The following is an 18,912-nucleotide window of genomic DNA, read 5'->3' on the forward strand; positions in this document are numbered from 1 at the left end:
TGGAGGACTTGACTTGCTTCCAGCCAGAACTGCAGTGCATAAACTGTGATGGTGCGTGGAGCACTTGGCAGGAGGAATTCTCCCATAGCAAGAGTATAAATACACTGGCCTATAGCCAGCCCTGTTTGGAAGCAGAGACAATGTCAAGGTGACCCTGGCTGGAGGGAGTTCAGCCACCAGCTGGGGCAGCAGCAAGAGGGTCCAGGGTTAAACCCACCTAATGATTTCTAGGAAGACTTAAATGACAAGATGTTGCAGCAAGCTGGGAGGGCACTGGGATGCTGCTTCAGCTGTTTAATAAGGAAGGTTTTGCTCCTCCTCATCAGACTGTGTTTGTTTCTTGTTTCTGCAGTGTTTGTCAGAGAACTGGTCTCCCGGTCGAGGTAAGAAAAGACTTGGTGGGACTATGCTTGTACTTGCAGTGCGCATGACATTTTCTGAGCCCAAGCTGTATCCTGCCAGAAGGGGTAAGACAACAGGAAGATGGTCAGTGGCAACTCTGGAAATTGCTGTACCTTTCATCAGAGAACTGAGCAGGTTTTAGCTTCCCTGTGTTACCAACCTTCCAACAAACTGTCAGTGAGATGACAACAAACAGTGTTACATATTTCACTACATTAGATGTCCTGACCTGGAGGCAATTTTCTCCTTGTTAGTGACAAATTTGTGAAAGGAAAGGAAAAGGTGGGATCATGTTTGCAAGTGAATGAGTAGGAGGGAAGGAAAACTGAAAGATCTGAAAGCCAGCTGCTCTCCCAGCACACTTTTCAAGATCAAACCAGCCATGCTAGCAGGTAAAGCCATTCCCTTTTGGTCCACCAGTGCAGTTGGTGAGTGCACCAGGGCCAGCAGAGGCAGGCGCAGCAAGCAGGATTGAGCAGACCATGGGAATGATACAGGGCTTTCTAGGGCAGGGTGTGGATAGGGATCCCAAGTGGGGCTGCTCAGGGCCTCCGGGATCTCCATTATGGCTTTTGTAGCACGGAAAGTCAAATGTGTAAGGTTTGAGACTTCAGGTGCTCAGGCAGCAGCAGGCAACCCGAGCCTCCAGAGGGAAGTCTGAGGGAAGCTGAGAAGCACAGTGCTCGGGGAATTTGCTCTTTTTCCAAAGATCTATAACCCTTGTGCTTTCTCTTAATGGAAAAAGAGTGGTTTGCCTCAGAACTCTCACAAGGCCTCTCTGTGTCTTGAGCTATCACCGCAAAGCCTTCGGAAGTAGCAAACTGTAAAGGAAAAGGCCCACAGTTGGGCTTGAGGGTGTAGTTTCATAGCAGGGTAGGCAGAGGTGCAGGGGCTCTGAGCAATGTGATCTAGCTCTAAGCATCTCTGTTCATTGCAGGGGAGATGGACCAGGTGATCTTTAAAGGTTCCTTGCAACTCAAATGATTCTATGATTTTATTCTGTAAATGGACCTAGGGACAGAGATGGACAGCACATCTTGCAGCCTAAGCACGTGCTAGGAGTCCAAGGCAGAGATCCTGTGCTTGGACACTAGTGGAATCAGGCATGTTTCTCTATGAAGTCACCAGCAGCCACTTATATGTCTGGGAATGTTTTCACCCATCCAGTGGTTACTTCTACCATTGTAAGCACATGGCATTTGCCATGGTGAATTTGTGGAAGTGTGATGCAATCCACCTGCCAAGCTGCCTTGTATTCATCCTTGTATTTAGCCATCACCCTTCATGCCAAAGAGACTTTATCTGCTTGTCTTGTTTAATTACAGCACAGGTTTCACATTCATGGATAGCCTGTACAATAGCATCCATGGTCAAGTTCACCATTAGGTCAATCGCAAGCTATCAATATGTTGCATCTCTTCCTTGATGGCCTGAAGCATTTCTGAACCAGAAATAATTCACCTTTATGTTGCCAGTCCAGACCTACCTAAGCCACTTCAATCCTAGCGGCCCAATCCACCTGCTGGTTGTTTTGATGTTCTTCAGTGGTACAACTCCTGAGTACGTGGGCATCTAATGTACTGTAAGGTCAGCCTGAAGGTCAGTGAAGCAGCTGTGGTGGCTTTGGAAAGGTGCCTCTGTACAGCAAGTTCTTCTCCCAGTGACATGCAGGGGCAGAGCTGCATGCATACATGCTCTGCAGCTGGGTGTTTTGAGGTGGCTGTCACCACTGCCCTGTCTTATGTGACCAGATTAAGTTGTTTTTAAGACATTTTCAAAGCAGTACCCACAGGATGTTTTTTAACTGGCTTATGCTTGCAGGAAAGATACAGTCACTCTTATTTAAATGCAAGCTGAAAATACTTGTGTCAAGTAGGATCTGTAGTACCAATACGTCCTACAGTCGTCATGACATATATACTCTGGAGCATCCATTTTATTTAAATACCCATATGCTGAGCAGAAAGTGAATGGCTTTTCCAAGCCTGATGTTTTGAGGTGAAACATCATAAACTATCCAGTAAAGAGGCTTCTGTCCCTTTTGATGCCATACACTGCTATCAGAAGCACAAGACAAAGGCTCTTCCATATTAAGGCTTTGAGAAATAAACCTACACCAGCATTAATTACTGATAAACAAGGCTGCCTCCACCTAAATCCTGGCCACCTGCACAAGGGGCAATCTAAAAGTTTACTGCTCCTGTTCTTACCATCTCGGGTAGCTACCATCTCTGTTGCAGGGGCAGCAGGGGAGGTGATGTGCTGCTCTGGTGATTTTAACCAGGTTAGTGCATGTGGCTTGGCAGAACTGCAGGTTTCTCCATTGGGATTTTGCACAATCCACTGCTGTCAAATCGGAGAGGCTCCACCCAGGTTAAGTCATCCCATTAGCACTGAGCAGCTCCGCAGACTAAATTGTAAACTCGTAGGAACTCAGCTGCTAAAAGTAAGATTGTGTAGCATCAGAATCTCCTGCTTTCATTTGTCACTTAGAGAAAACATAAAAATAAAACAGTGAATTATAATAAGTCTTTGGGATTTCTTTCATACCTCCTCTAAGAAAAGAAACTACCATTATAATAAACAAACAAACTACCCAGAGAAATGTTGCATTCTTCTGTGTAGTGCAGAATTAACAGAAAATGCCATTATGTCTGTGTTGTACCTATCAAGTTCAGGAAAACATGAAGATCTGAAACAGAAGGAATAAATAGCTAGCAGAAATGAGCCATAGGCAGATATAGGCATAGATGTACCACAGAGGGATTTTTCAAGTTTTGGTGACAGAATACATTTGGATTCATAAACATTTGCCAGGGGCCATCACTTGCTGGGAAAGCTGAGACCATAGTGTCCTTAAGTTCTCTTTCAGTGCAAGCTGGCATGTGTGTGACCATGCAAAGCTGACACAAGTTAATGAAACAAGTGGCAGCATTTATAACCCCTGCAGTCCCTGGAATTGTTTTTCTAGCATGTTCTTTGTTGCTGAATTATTGCTATGGACTTTTTTAGTAGTAGGACAGGCTTGGATCCACTGCATCATCATTTACGAAGCCAGTACATTCATCTGATTGTAGGAATTTTTACTGTATAAACGCTGGCTTAATAAGCTAGCATTGATTTGGAAAGAAGAAAATGAGGAGATAGGGAGGAAGAATGGTTCCGTCTTTCATCTACTGTGAAGGTTATTGTGGGGCAGCAGAAGAGCCATGGGTGCCCAGCCATGTGACGTGACAGCCTGCAGAGCACAGCTTCTGACAAATGGGCTCTGACAAGGGCAACTAACAAAAGCAAGAGGCAGCGCCTGAATTTTAAGGACTCTTTCCTTTTCTTTTCTGCTTTCAGGAAGGCTGTTGTCAGCTGTTTGATGCAAAGCAGACTGATATATGACGTGGTCCCTGTGGGAAGCTGGGGGAGATGTACACAGGAGCCAGCCCACCCCCACCTGCCTCCCTTTCCTATGTCACGCTGTGACATACTCGCAGCCCTCACTGAGCCTTCTGCCTCCCTTCAGTACTGATGGGCCATCTCCCACCTGTGAGGAGTCTTTGAGGAAAGCTACATGCATAGCATCAGCAAACAGGCCCTGCCTAATTTCCCCATGGTACTTGAGGGGAAATTCTCTATAAGCATCTGTAAAACTAATTTAATCTTCTCCTCCTAACACTGATGTAAATGTTCCCTTTTGCAGGGTGTGTAGAAACTAGACACAACTTCTGGCCACTGGATGCTGAGATGAGAATTTATCATGCTAACCAAAATTAACTGCTTGTTGCCTTGTCCCTCTCCATTTGTTTGCTGTAGACTGCAGTATCCTTTGAAGAAGAGACATCTTTACAACATTTATTTGCACAGCACTTAGTCTAAATTCCTCACTGGTCTTTGACTAAATCTTCCGGGCATTCCAGCTACCCACGTAATATATTAAAGCAACAAGTAGCTCTCTCACAGGGCTCCAGTTAGGACAGGCATCCATTGTTGGCTCCTTTAAAAACCTATTCTCTTTGGTTTCCTTCCAAATGAAAACAGTATTTTCATTTCAGGCTCTTTAACTCTTTCCCACATCTTGTGATATCTTCCTAAAGAAAAGTGTCAGGGGTCCCAAATCCTCAGTAGATTATAGAACAGAATCATAGAACCAATAAGGTTGGAAAAGACCTCTAAGATCCCCCAGTCCAGCCACCAGCCCACCCCCCCCCGCCCACTGCCCACGTCCCTCAGTGCCACATCCACACGGCTCCTGAACACCTCAGGGACGGTGACTGCACCACCTCCCTGGGCAGCCTGTGCCACTGCAGCACTGCTCTTGCTGAGAAGAAATTGTTCCCAATACCCAACCTGATATGTGCATATGGAGGGTGTGCACTCATTGCTTCATCAGTGCCTTTAAAATTCCATAAAGTCCTGCTCAATAGAAGAACAGGTTGCCAAAACAGCTTGCTCATGCAATATACGTTGTCTGGTTAATGTGTGCCTAGTGTGAAGCTCAGTCCTTGGTTATCTTTGTGGTTAGGGCTGGGGTTCACTTTGACAGAATGAGAAACCATGGAGTTGCAGTTCAATGCAATGGTGAGGGGCTGCCCAGAGAAAGTGCAAGCTGCTGAGGGATCATCTCTGAGCTATCTTATGCATGGGCTATGTGTGAATGACCCACTCAAAGGTCACACCTCATGTAGGGTTACTGTTAGATTTAAGCCTCAAGTTGTGCCAGGGTAAGTTTAGGTCGGGGATCAGGAAAAACTTCTTTACAGAAAGAGTTGTAAAGCACTGGAATAGGCTCCCCAGCAAGGTGATTGAATCACCATTGGTGGAAGTGTTTAAAAACCATTTGGATGTGGTGTTCAGGGACATGATTTAGTGGACGGCTGTTAGAGTTAGGGTAGGATGGTTAGGTTGCGGTTGGGCTGATGATCGTTAAGGTCTTTTCCAACCTTATGTGATTCTATGATTCTATGATTAAGGTTGAGGGATGGAGGTAGTGCAGAGGTACAATTGTTGTGGAATAAGAAGCTGTCTGCACAAGGAAAAAGTAGTGTGCCAGGAGGTCCGGCTATGAGATGCTTTTTGCATGGGATGTATCTGGAAGGCTATGTCCAAAGGTTGTTCCTCAAATAATGGTAGGGTTACCTCTAGGATTGAGGGAGGAAGGCTGCCTGGATTTGCAGCTGGCTTTTGGATGGAAAGAGATTTCCCAAAGCAAGTGCAGTTCCAAGAGAATTTGTCTGTGAATCAGTTTTCAGTTTGTACAATGTCTGGGACACCTTATCCAAAGATTGTTCATCAGCTGCAGTTAGGTTTGTGGTTCACATTGAGGTTAAGAAGAGGAGGAAATGGCTGGAGGTGCTGTTATCTTGGGGTGAAGGTAGTATCTGTGAAAAGAAAGCAAGGAAACAAGATTATTTTTATTTGAGCAATTCCTGAGGCTCACTGCCCATAAGCCAATTGTTATTTTCCATTATGGTTAGGTCTGAGAGAGGGAGAAGTCTTGGAGCTAAGAGATCTTGGCAGCAAGGTACCTTTAGACTGGTTACCTCTCCAAAGACTGGCCATCCCTGCTTAAGTGAGATTTGGGCTTAGGGTTCAGAGTAAGTCTGGAACCATGAGAAGCTTTAAAGGAGCTGCCAAAGGGAAAGGTAAGCTGTGGGGAGAACTTGGCTGTGAGACAGTTTTGTCTGGCATATATCTGTGGAGCCTTGACTAGCACTCAAGCTTCCACAGGGTTGTAGCTGAGAGAGAAAGCCAAGGGCTGCTTTTGGAAAGAGATCACCTGAGGAAACTCTTGGCTGCAAACTAAAAGCAACTCATTCAGGTCCTCCTGTTTGGGTCCATCTTACTTGCCTGGGGCATAATCCAGACCCTACACTGAGTAACTGTTGTAAATCTGAAGCAGTTCTGAATTGGTCTGTCATTTTTAGTCAGAACATGGAGAATAACAGAAAACTATAATGTAAGCTTAAGACTATTATTCCTGTTTAACCTCCTTCTGGTGTCGCAAACGTAAACTTTCTTCATTTGTTGCACATAGCTCTTATCTACATTGCAGGGCTAGTTTGAAAAGAAGTGTTATTTCTCCTGGTCATGATCTGGGAGTGAAGGGGTGGCAGTGTTATTGCCACAGATGAGCCCAACTGCCAAGTTTTAAACAGTTCTTGATCTGCCTCCCTCTTGCTACACCCATCCCTGCATCTTGCTCTGTAGCAGTGTTGTTTGGCTGTGTCCTTCCTCTCTGATGGCTTGGGTTCTTGTTCTTGGAACATACTTATGGGGTCCCAGCACAACAGTGTAGCTGGGAACAAGCCTTTCTGAAGAACTGGGGAACTTTACACAAACATATTTTCTCCAGCAGAAGCTTGAGAGACAGCCTCTTCTCCATAATGCTCCCTGGGCCATGGAACAGTGTACTCTGGCAGTCAATTAAACTGAAAGCTCAAGGGTCAGGAGAGCTGCTGGAAGAAGTGTTTGTTGCACCTTCACTAGATTCACTGATTAAAATCCTACCTATTCACACTTTGCTGCCAGCAGTTTCTCCATGGGGACAAATCACTGAAGCACTGGAGAGATGGAGAGGGTGCAACTCATCAAAGAAACCACATCTGTTTGCAGATGTTCTCTGCAGAACCGAGTTCTCACCTGCAGAGAAGCAGTAGAAGTGACATTTCAGAGTGCCCTGAGCAGAACAACCTTTACTCATCCATCTGGCATCTCCGTCTTTTGGAAGGACTCAATCATGTGCAGGGCTTTCAGACTCCATGGCAAGCCAGGCTCTAGAATAACATGAAGTCTCTGAGCAGCACTCACACTGCGAAAGAGCCGTGACGCTGTTAACAGGGTTTTCCTTAGCTGGTCTTACCCCACACTGCTGCTGCTAATATCTCTGCTTGGCCAGAGTGTGCACTCACCTAAAAGATTGCCAATTCACATTCTGGTGTTTTTTTTTTCCTAAGGCAAGGAAAAAAATCCCAATTCACTAAAGCACATGAATGTTGTGCTGGACTAGATCTTCTTCTAAGCCAGTCAGTGGCAGCCTTACAACAATTAGGAGGGTTTATCACTCCAGTAGGATCTATTTTACAGTCATGCCCTGAGGTACTAAATTGTCTTAGTCTTTACATAATTTGAACAAAAACCACAAAACTCTTGAGTGGCTCCTGCACTTCAGTTGCTTTGGGGCTGTATCCTCCTGTGCTGAAATACTTGAGAATGAGGAAATTTGCCAAGACTCTGAGAGGTAGGAAAAAACAGGAGAGAAGAGTCATTAAAATGCTTAGCACCTACTGTGCATGCAATTTGCATCTCTGTTGTATTGTAGAAAGATTAGCTGAATTTTCACAGCGATATTCAGAAATAAATGAGATGTGTCCCCAGCTTGCACATAAAGAAAGGGAAATACGAATTGTAAAAGCCTTTTTTTATTTTTTTTTAAATGCCTATGAGGGGCTTGAAATTCTTTTTAGATACAGTGGGAACTACCAGGGGTGTTTTGGAAGCCCCATAGGAAACACCTCCTGGAATATACGTACAGCTCAGCCCCCTGAGGAAACAGTGACTCAGTAAATCACTCATGTAGGCATCCCCTCTGTGTTCTCAACCTTGCTATCCTTACTAGACTACATCAACTCATCAACAAACTGACAACTCCTAGTCATCATGGAAATACTGTTCTTCAAATGGAAATCAAAAGTGCTATTCTCCTACAAGCACTACAATGTAGGTTTGCTTATATGCCCCTCATGATCTCTAACAGATAAGAAAAAAAAAGAACAGACAAAATTATGCCTGACTCACGTTTTTACTGATTCACACCTAAGGAGCTTCAGTGTTGGAAAAGATGTGCAGACAGTCAGAGAGAGCTGTTATTTGATGGGTTCAGGAACATTTACATTTGTATTCATACAGACCCTTGGCATTTGTCTACTGCAAAGTCATGGGGGGCAACCTAGAAGCCTTCCCTCCTGAAGTCACACAGCTGTCACCGGTGAGGACCCCTTTGGGCTTTCCTGCTAAAAATATCATAGAATCATAAAGTCATAGAACAGCTCGGGTTGGAAGAGACCTCAAAGCCCATCCACCCCAACCCCTGCCATGGACAGGGCTGCCCCCCACCAGCTCAGGGCCCCATCCAGCCTGGCCTTGAATGCCTTCAGGGATGGGGCACCACAGATTCTCTGGGCAGCTGTGCCAGCGCCTCACCGCCCTCTGAGGAAAGGATTTCTTCCTAACATCTAACGTATTTCACATCTTTTAGTTCAAATCTTTTCCCCCTTGTTTTATCGCTATTAAATGTAAAAAATCAGCCTCCCTCCTATTTATAAGCTCCTTTCAAGTTCTGGAAGGCAGCAGAAAGGTTTCCCAGGAGCTTTCTCTTGTCCAGACTGAACAGCTACCTTAGCCTGTCTTCTTAGGAGAGGTGCTCCAGTCTTCTGAATATCTTCATGGCCCTCCTCTGGACCAGAGGGCAGAGCACAGGGGGATAGGTCCCCCTCCTCCCCCTGCTGGCCATCCCTCTTTTTCTGTAGCCCAGGATGCTGTTGGCCTTTCGGGCTGCAGGCGCACACTGCTGGCTTGTGTCAAGCTTTTTGTCCACCACAACCCCCAAGTCCTTTTCTGCAAGGTTGCTCTCACTGAGTTCTTCTCCCAGTCTGTACACATATCTGGGATTGCCCAGACCCAAATGCAACACCTTTCACTTGACCTTGTTGAACATTGTTAGGTTGAGATCATGCACTCTACCAGGACAAGGTCCCTACAGCTCAGACTGCCTCTGATCTCAGCTTCGTTAATGAGGTCATCTGCACTGGTGGGCACCAGGTCCAGTAATGCTTCTCACCAAGTCAGTTTGTCTAATACCTTCACCAGGAAGTTATTCTTAATGGACTCCTGGAATCTCCTGGACTGCTTGAAACTTGCGACATTGCTTTCCCAGTAGACGTTCAGGTGGTTGAAATTCCCCATCAGGATGACAGCCTGCAAGTGTGATGCCTCTTGTAGCAAGAAGGCCCATCCACCCACAGGCTGCCTGATCAGATAACAGATCCTAACTAGTTGTTCTTTATTGGTCTGGTCCTTAATTTTTACCCACAAGTTCCTAGTTTATTCATGGCTGATTTTCATAGGCAACTCTTCACAATCTCTCCATTTCTTAACATAGAGGGCAACTCCCCTGCCAATCCTTCCCTTCCCATCTATTCTGAAAAGCTTGCTGTCGTCAATTGCAATGCGATTCATCCCGCAATGTTTCTGTGACAGCAATTAGGCCACAGTTTCCCAATTGCACAGTAGTTTCCAACTCCTCACGCTTGTTTCCCATGCTGTATGCTTTGGTGTGGAGGCACTTCAACTGAGCTGTTAGCTGTGTTACCTTCTTAGAGGAGCCCTCCCTAATTCCTTTGGGATAATTCACAGGTATTTCCCTGTTGCTTCCTACATTTTTGGTGTTCACTGGATGTTCTCTGTCACTCAGAAGTACATCTCCTTCCCCTGTTGAATCTAGTTTAAAACAGCCAGCAAGTCCAGTCAGCTTGCTGCCCAGAACACTCTTGCCTCACCTGGTCAGGTCTCATCCTACTATGTCCAGTTGGGCCTTGTGCTTTCTTCTTGCCCACATACCCCAAAACAGCATGGTTCAGCCCACACATTTGCTCTGCCCTTTGGTCCTTGGTAATCTACACTCCTGGGCCAGAAGATATTATAATCTAAATGAGACAACAAATACAAACAAGACAGGAGGATGTCCCCTCAGGAGAGATGCACACTGGAGTGATTGATGAGGTGAAGGAGAGGGACTGCTTGCAAAGAAAGGTTTTATGACAGTCATTGCCCTAATAGAACTAAAATGGGACAATTTCTTATTCTGAAATCCATCAGTGCTGCTTTGGGTGACCTTTGGCAAACCAATTCATCTCTGTCTGTTCCTCTGAAAAATGAGAATAATACAGCCTCGCTGCCTGGAGAACCCTTGGTAATTCTGTGATGAAAGATGTTTTATTGGTACCAGTATCATCTTTTATTGTCATTAGCATGATAACAGATCTATCACCTAGCAACAGAGCAGTAACTCTCTTGGCTGATTGTCCATGTACTTTTCTTGAATTTTGTCTCCCTAACTGCCTGCTTTCATTTGGAGCAAGTTTACAACCCGTGACAGTTCTTTTTTTTCTTAACATTGCCTGTTACAGACAAAGCTGTAATGTCCCAGGCTACTCCTTGTTTCATCCCCACCTTTCACATCTGCCCTGATCTTCCATACATGCAATGGACAGAGTATTAACTAACACAACAAATAATATTTGCTTCTCTTAGATAAGGTACAGAGCAGAAGTCTTGAATTTAAAAATGTAACTATAAACTATATTTAAAATGAAAAATATAGTTATATATCTGATTTACACACATTATGGAGAAGAAGGGAGAAAGAATTAAAGCCTGACAATCAGGAAAACTACTAAAATCTTGCAGAGATAATCCAGGCATCAATTAAAGGAGAGATAAAGATGTGAATGTAAATAACACCAGTCTCTGAAGATTAGGATTTCTGCCAGGCCCTGTAATGCCTTAGACCTGTGATAAGAGCAGTCCTATCCCCAAATGGCACGTAGGCCAATCTATACCACTACAATCAGCAGAAGATTAGAGAGGAGAACAAAGAGAAAAACAAAGGTAGAAAAAGCATTGTCCTATATATGTATATATATAAAGTTTCTCTGATTTGTAGCCTAAAGCATGGAGACACACCAATTTTGCTTGAAATGAACTGGTATCCTGCTACACTTTGGAGTGAGAGATCTGGTAGATGTGGCTTCTCTCCCTGAGAACAACTGCTGTAAAACAGCACTGTCATCCGTCTGATGCTTCACAGGAAGATAATGTGCCAGCTGGATGTTTATTGCCCAGTAAACCCCATGCTGTTCCCTTCAGTTGCTGCTATAATGCAAGAGTGATTGCTGGCCCTCAATGCATATGCAGCTCCCTCCTACAGGGACAGGCAGCAATGCGGGTTTCAGATGTTTCTGGGCGCCTGCAGTTTGGGGAAGCCCACCCTTCCTCTCTCAGATCAGAGGGAGGACAGATGTTTGTTCACAGTGCTGATGTGTCCATCATCATTAGGTGTCTTTTTAGAGAAAACTGTGCCATGACTTGGAACATAGTACAACTTTTTCATAGTACTTGTCCTTGTGAGTTTTTTGTTTGTTTGATTGTCGTGTTTGCATGTATATTTCTATTTTAAAGGTACTTTGGCTTCACACATGATAATAGATGATGTTTTTCATACAACTATCTTCCCTCCAGGTTCTGCTATATCCCTGTCTTCAGAAACACAACTCCCCTCTCTCTTCTCAGAAGTCACATCCACCCACATCCACGCTCCTGCACATCAGCCCCCTTCCTGCTGCCCTAAAACGTGTTCCTGTGCTGCACCATCACTGACCCCAGCCTCAGCTGAAGTCTCGTGCAGTCTGGGTCTGCTGTTAACTCTAGCTCTAACCTTACTCTCTCAGCTCAGTCCCTCCTCTATCAGAATCCCTTTCCCCTGCAGCTCGTTCAAGTCCGGACAACCTTCCCAAAGAAGCTAGAAGAACTTCTGGAAGACAAGAAAATAGAATGGAATAAGCAAATTATTTGGAATAAGCAAAGGTTCCTCCCTCTGCCCCTTCCTGTTAACTTCACTGCGCCTTTGGAAGGACTTTGCACTAGAGGAGATGCTATTTTTGTCCTGCTTATGCAGCTATGCTTGATGCAATAAATAAAGCTGCAGGAGAACAGGCCTGCGGGAGAGGACCCTGAGTGCCCTCGGCTATATCATATTTTGAGGCCCGGTTGGTACTTGGGCCTCAACAGTGCTGTCACCACTGGAGACTTCAGTGACAAATGCAACCACAGCAGTTTGCCTTTCTTATCCCTCACCACCTGTGCATAAAACATGAAACAGAGCGATCTTAAGAAACTAACATCAAGATTTTATTTGACATTGCTGAAAAGATTTGAGGGAAGGATGTTCAGAGTAAAATGCTTGTAAAAATTAAACATCAGCATCCCTTTAAATAGACTGAGTCTGATCCTTCCTAACTGCCATATAATCTTATATTTCTGACTTGGGAGCACAAGTAACTAATCACTTCTGTAGTCTGGCTGTGAACTGGGGATTTAGTGTCTTCCTTCAAAGAGGATTGCAGGTAATGGACTAACAGTAAGGTAGGACTGCCTGAGATGACACCTTCCATGCATGCTGCTCTCCTGGCAACGACAATCCAAGAAGCGGAAAATACCGAGAGAAAAGGATGAGCTGGAAGGAGGAGCCATTGTTTGAACAAGCGGATGTTGGGCTCCCCCAGAAGACATCTGCAAAGATGAAACAATTGAAGGAAATTTGTTCTGTGATATCCTTTCCCCTGCAATGTTTGACCATCCTGGAGAAGAGAAAGGAGGTTTTAAGCAGACCACTTTGTGACATAGAAAGGATCTTGTAAGCAGGAGGGGGAGCAACTTTGTTCATGCTCCGATAGTAATGGGATGAGAGGGAAGGACTTTAAACTAAAAGATGTGAAATATAGGTTTGATGTTAGGAGGAAGTCCTTTCCTCAGAGGGCAGTGAGGTGCTGGCATGGCTGCCCAGAGAAGCTGTGGTGCCCCATCCCTGGAGGTGCTCAAGACCGGGTTGGATGGGGCCCTGGGCAGTCTGAGCTGGTGGGAGGCAGCCCTGCCCATAGCAAGGGTTGAGGTTGGGTGGGCTTTGAGGTCCCTTCCAGCCCAAACAATTCTGTGATTCTATGAAAGATGTCCCTCCCCAGTTTTTTATCAGCAAGGAATCCTCCTGCCTCGGCATCTGATTTTCTTCATCAAGTCACAGCTTGCAAATTGCAGTTAATCACTATGGAGACTGTTGCAAAGTCACCAGTTTCGGATTGGTCTTTCAGCTGAGCACTAAATAACAGGTGCTGGGTGGCTTTGAGAAAAGCTCTTTATTCACACTGAGGTGCATTGTCTGAAGGTGAGGTTTTTCCTGCAGCTAAAAATACTCACAGAATCAGAGGATAATGAAGGTTGGAAAAGACCTCTCAGATCCCCCAGTCCAACAACCAGCCCACCCCCAGCACACCCACTGCCCACGTCCCTCAGTGCCACATCCACATGGCTCCTGAACACCTCCAGGGATGGTGACTCCATCACTTTCCTGGGCAGCCTGTGCCACTGCCTCACTGCTCCTAAATAATGGCATGGGATGGGAGGATTTCCTGAAGTGGAAGAAACCTTGTGATATAGATATGACCTTGTGGCTCAGGGAGGGAGAAGGATTCAGTGCTGGTTTGGAAGATCTGCATTTACATCCGTCAACAGTAAGAATGCTACATGCTCCAGCTGCAGTTCCAGGCAATCTCCAGCCTGGCTCTTCCGACTGTGAGGCTGGAGCAACACATCTCACATCAGTGTCCCCATTGCGCTTGGCACAACAGTGAGGGAGTCAGGATGCCAGTCTGTAGGGACCTGTTTTGAAGCTGAGACCAGCACATAACTGAAAGCCATGGCTCCTTTCCTTGTGCCTGCACACAAACAGGCTAAGGCTGCAGTCAGCTGGAGGGGTTTTAAGGCATATTTCTGGAGAGCAGACCTAATTATGTCATCTCTTCCATGTGGAAATGAGGGTGGGAGTTCTGAGGAAAAGCAAATGGTGGGCATCCATGGGACTTGCCAGATTAGAGACAAACAGTACAAAAGCACTGTCAGCTCCTTGCTGAATTTGCACATATGTCCCTGCCCCCTCTACCAGCCATTGCGTGACATCGTAGCCTGTGGGGAAGAGCAGTGACAGCCATGGGCAAAGACTGCATCGTGTCAGAGTCGTGACTGCACGACTTTGAAGGCTTCCAGGAGCTGAATCTACACTCTGACAGGCACTGTGCACAGCAGTGGTGGTGAATAACTGCGTTTGGAGGCACCTGGGAACAGCAAGGCAAGCAATTTTAAGCAGGTGCTGCTGATGCAAATCCATCAGCACAGCCCCACGTGGAATGCCCATTGCAGTCAAAGGCTCAGTTCCTCACCCAGCATCCAAGAGAGGACAAGTTGAGGGAAGGAAGTCACATCCAGAAGCATCCATGGATGAAATATTGAAATGAAATGCTGTGACAGGGGCCCTTGGGGCTTGGGAATATAACATCCTTGTAACGCACGAGACAAGCAGCCCTGCTCTGGGATTCTGCTTTGTCCCACTTCCATTACTACGGATGTACAGTAAAGACAGCAGATGTGGACCCCCAAATAATCCTCCCATTTCAGCAAGGAGTGCTGGTTCAGAAAAGAAATACCTAATGCATCTGCTAGAACAGGTGAGGCATGGTTCTGAAAGCATCAGTTCCACTTGTTTTCAAATGGCAGAACTTGTTTCAGTTCTGGGGAAAGAATCAGACATATTCTCATCTAAATCCATGCCTTAAGATTTGGGCTGTGTGTTACTGGAGTTAAAGTATCCCCAGAAAATCAGGGGCTCTGCTACATATCCCCATTTTTCTCTGAGTTGTACTAAAAATACATTAAATTACAATTGTTTAGCAATGTTTCTGCACACAAAATTATCTTGGCTACATATATAATAGCATCATCTAGTACACATTGTTTTGGCAGCTTTATGTTCTTCAGCACACTCACTGCCCATGCATGTGGGGTCTGCCCCATTGCTGCCAACTGTGATTCCTTACTCCTTTGCACATGTTTACTGTGTCCTCATTCTCCCAAACACAAGAAAAAGAGATCATGCTGCTTCCGTGAGCCTGCACATGGAAGTCTGAGCAAGGTCTGCTGTGAGGGCTGAGGCAGAGCTTTGCTGAAGCAAGCATGTGCAGATTTCATAGGATCATAGAACTGTTTGAGTTACAAGGGACCCTTAAAGGTGATCTGGTCCAACCTCCCTGCAGTGAACAGTAGCATCCACAGCTCCATCAGGTGCTCAGAGCCCCATCCAGCCTGACCTTGAGTGTCTCCAGTGACAGGGCATCCACCACTTCTCTGGGCAACCTCTGCCAGCTCCTCACCACCCTCTGAGGAAAAAAGTTTTCCTTATATCTCATCTAATTTTTCCCTCTTTTAGTTAGATGGGCTCTATAAAGCCTGTGCAGCATGTACTCATGAACAACAACACATAGCTGTGTAAAGGCTGAGGTTACCTTTCCCACCTGTGTGATGAGGGAGAAGGAGGCTGCTGCTTCTCCCCTTCTCTCTTCTTCAAGAGTGAGAAAACAGTTTTCCTGGATGCAACACTCACCATGCTGATGTCTTCATAAGTAAAAGCTGCTTTTTTAACTTGCAGTTTTGCTGTGTGCTTAATTAATTAAATAAGGTGGTTTATATTGTGTGATTATTACAAAGGTAAGCCTTAAACCCATCAGCAAAAAGCCTGAAGTTGTTACCCATGCCCATGGGATTCAAAGTGAAATTTATTTAATCCATAAACCATAACAAATTGCTGGCCTCAGCAGGGATGGGAGAGTTAAGCACATCAATAGGACATTTTCTGCTGGGACAACTGACTCCTCTGCTCGGAAGGCACACTGTGAAATGGATTCTTTTCCTCAGCCAAAAGAATTCTGCACCAGTCATAGAATCATAGAATCACAGAATGGCCTGGGTTGAAAAGGACCACAATGATCATCCAGTTTCAACCCCCTGCTATGTGCAGGGTGGCCAACCAGCAGACCAGGCTGCCCAGAGCCACATCCAGTGCCTCACCACCCTCTGTGTGAAAAACTTCCTCCTAACATCTAACCTAAACCTCCCCTGTATCAGGTTAAAACCATTCCCCCTTGTCCTATCACTATCCACCCTTTTTAAACAGCTGTGCCCCTCCTGTTTATATGCTCCCTTCAAGTATTGGAAGGCCACAATGAGGTCTCCCTGGAACCTTCTCTTCTCCAAGCTAAACAAGCCCAGTCCCTCAACTTTTCCTCGTAGGAAAGGTGTTTGCTCCTTGGAAAGTGACAATCAATAAATGTAAGAAGAATCATTATAGAGAAATGGCAGCAAGTTTCCTGATGGAAGTGGCAGCGTTGAAGATGTTTCTGGTGGTACAGATGTAGGATGAGTTGTCGCGGAGGGTAACCTCTTGTTCCCCATGCAGAAGCTTGTGCAGGGCAGGCTGATGAACACACTGCAGGCCCCAAACTGCAAAGCTGGCCTTAGAATGTGTCAGGTGCTTTCTGGAATAACACTTAGGTCCATGTAAGATGGAAAAGGTTTTTTCATCCCAGATCCCAGATCTGTCTATCTATCCAACCATTGGTCTCTCGCAAATGAGATCTGAACCTTCCTGCTGCTTTTGACAAAAGAAGGTCTCTAAAATCCCAAATTCCCACAGGTCTCACTGGTCAGGTAGAGAAGGAAACACAACGCAACTCAGTGAGGTACGCTGGAAATGCAGGCACAAGATCATAGTCGTGGCAAATTGGGAAGAGGTTGCCCTGGAGCAGGTAGAGATGGGGGGGGGAGGTATGGTACTGTGTTGTCTAAGAACCAACCCCATGATGTTTTGTTCTGTAAAGGACTGAAGCTATTTTGAAATAAAGCCTCTGGTGGCTTTCCTTGTCTTTGTTTTAGATTGTGTATTATTTGTTGTACCAAGGGACATGGTTTACTGGCAAAATGTTGGTGGCAGGTGGACAGTTGGACTGGCTGATTTTGGAGGTCTTTTCCAACCTTGGTGATTCTATGACTATAATTTTATCTTTACAGGTAGCAGGAAATACAGTGAATTTGGGAATTTTTACATTTGTTAGGAATGCAATTCCTACAAACATGAATTTAAAAGTTTCTTCAAGATGACAAAAATGCAATAGTCCTTTTTTTAGAGTGTTAACCAGAATTTTGAAACAGGGTTAGCACCTTGCCTTTAACCGATACACCTCTTCTTGTTTCTTCTCTCTCAGGTATTTCACTGCCCGGCATCAGCAGTGATGAACTGCAAGGAGGTTCAGATGAACTCCAAGTTATATTTTAAGCTCAGCCTCAACACCCTTTGTTTCTAACAGCAGCTAATTGCTTGTAACTATATAATAGAAGGCATCACATTATGAGCTTCATTTGATGCTAAATATTGAAAGGACTCAAACTGATGTAACCCAGCTTCGCCCTACACACATCTGCAAGCCATCTTCATGAAAGACAAGTACGTGTAATGCACATAAGTCCCAGGAAACACATGCTGATGTCTGTGTCTTAGGAATGAGTGTTCAAGAAGGTCGTTTGATAGAAACCTGCTGCAAAAGTGGTGCTGCAGTGGCACAGGCTGCCCAGGGAGGTGGTGCAGTCACCGTCCCTGAGGTGTTCAGGAGCCGTGTGGATGTGGCACTGAGGGACGTGGGCAGTGGGCGTGGGGGGGGTGGGCTGGTGGTTGCACTGGGGGATCTGAGAGGTCTTTGCCAACCTTCATGATTCTGTTCTATGATTCAGATCACACATTCCTTCCCCTCCAAGATGAGCAGTGAGGACCTTCAGCTGAGCCATCTCCCAGTTTGCTCCTATACCATTCCTACAAGAGGCCACCTTGGATGCAGATCAAGAGGTAGGGAGCTTGCTGAAAGGCAGTGGGAGGCACAACCAAAGAATGATTTTGCCACATGGTTGTATTTCTCCACACAAGTGATTTATGGCTCTTGTTTTGCAGAGCTGTGATAACTTTTTAATAGGAAACACAGGCAGTGTGCACCTTGTGGTTTCATTGTGCTCTGGGAGGTATGTGGGGGAGAACAAAAGGGGAAGTGCATAGAGTGCTAAACAAGCAGGGAGGAGGCAGGCAAGTTTGGAATTACTTTACACAAAAATAGCTTCCCTGAAATTTCTGTTTGCTCCTTGATAAGCAAAGCCTGGACGTGTATCGGCCAGATATGTGCCCAGGCTGGCATTAGCAAAACCTCTTACTGGTGTACTGGGGCTTAGAAGTTGCCTAGACCTGACTCCATCATTTTGCAGTTACACAGATGGATTTTGTCGCAAATGTCAAGTGATGTAAAGTACAAACTCTTCAAGTGCTTCACCACTGGTTCTCTGTTTCCACTGGGTTCTGGGCATGAATAGCAGCTCAAAAGGCCCCCATAAGCTCCAGTACTTTCACCTTGCACCCAAAAGCTCAGCTGTGCTCTTTCCCGCAGGGCATGACATGAAACGTAAGGCCTATTTTCAGATCTACCTAACAGGTTCTTCATGGGCTTGGTGCCAAGCCTACCGCAAACACTTGAAAGAGAACCTCAGCCAATTGAGGACGTCCTCAGATCTGCTGCTCTATGAAACAGATTTTTAAAAAGGTAAAAAGGTAAGAGGAGGAAGAAACAGCACTGATAGGAACTGTGACACCAACAAGAATAGAAATGCTCCAGCTGAAGCTGTCTGTTTGCATGGGCCTGCTGAACTTGGTGAAGGGACCCATGAAACCAGCCCCTACAACTGGAATGATTTACTCCAGAAGTGCAGAAGGCTGACCAGCAAATTCCTCTGCTTGAATCAGTGTGAATTCTTATCTGTGAGACTCGC

This window comes from Tympanuchus pallidicinctus, unplaced genomic scaffold, assembly GCF_026119805.1.
Source record: "Tympanuchus pallidicinctus isolate F22 unplaced genomic scaffold, pur_lepc_1.0 scaffold14, whole genome shotgun sequence".
NCBI classification, from domain to species: Eukaryota; Metazoa; Chordata; class Aves; order Galliformes; family Phasianidae; genus Tympanuchus; species Tympanuchus pallidicinctus.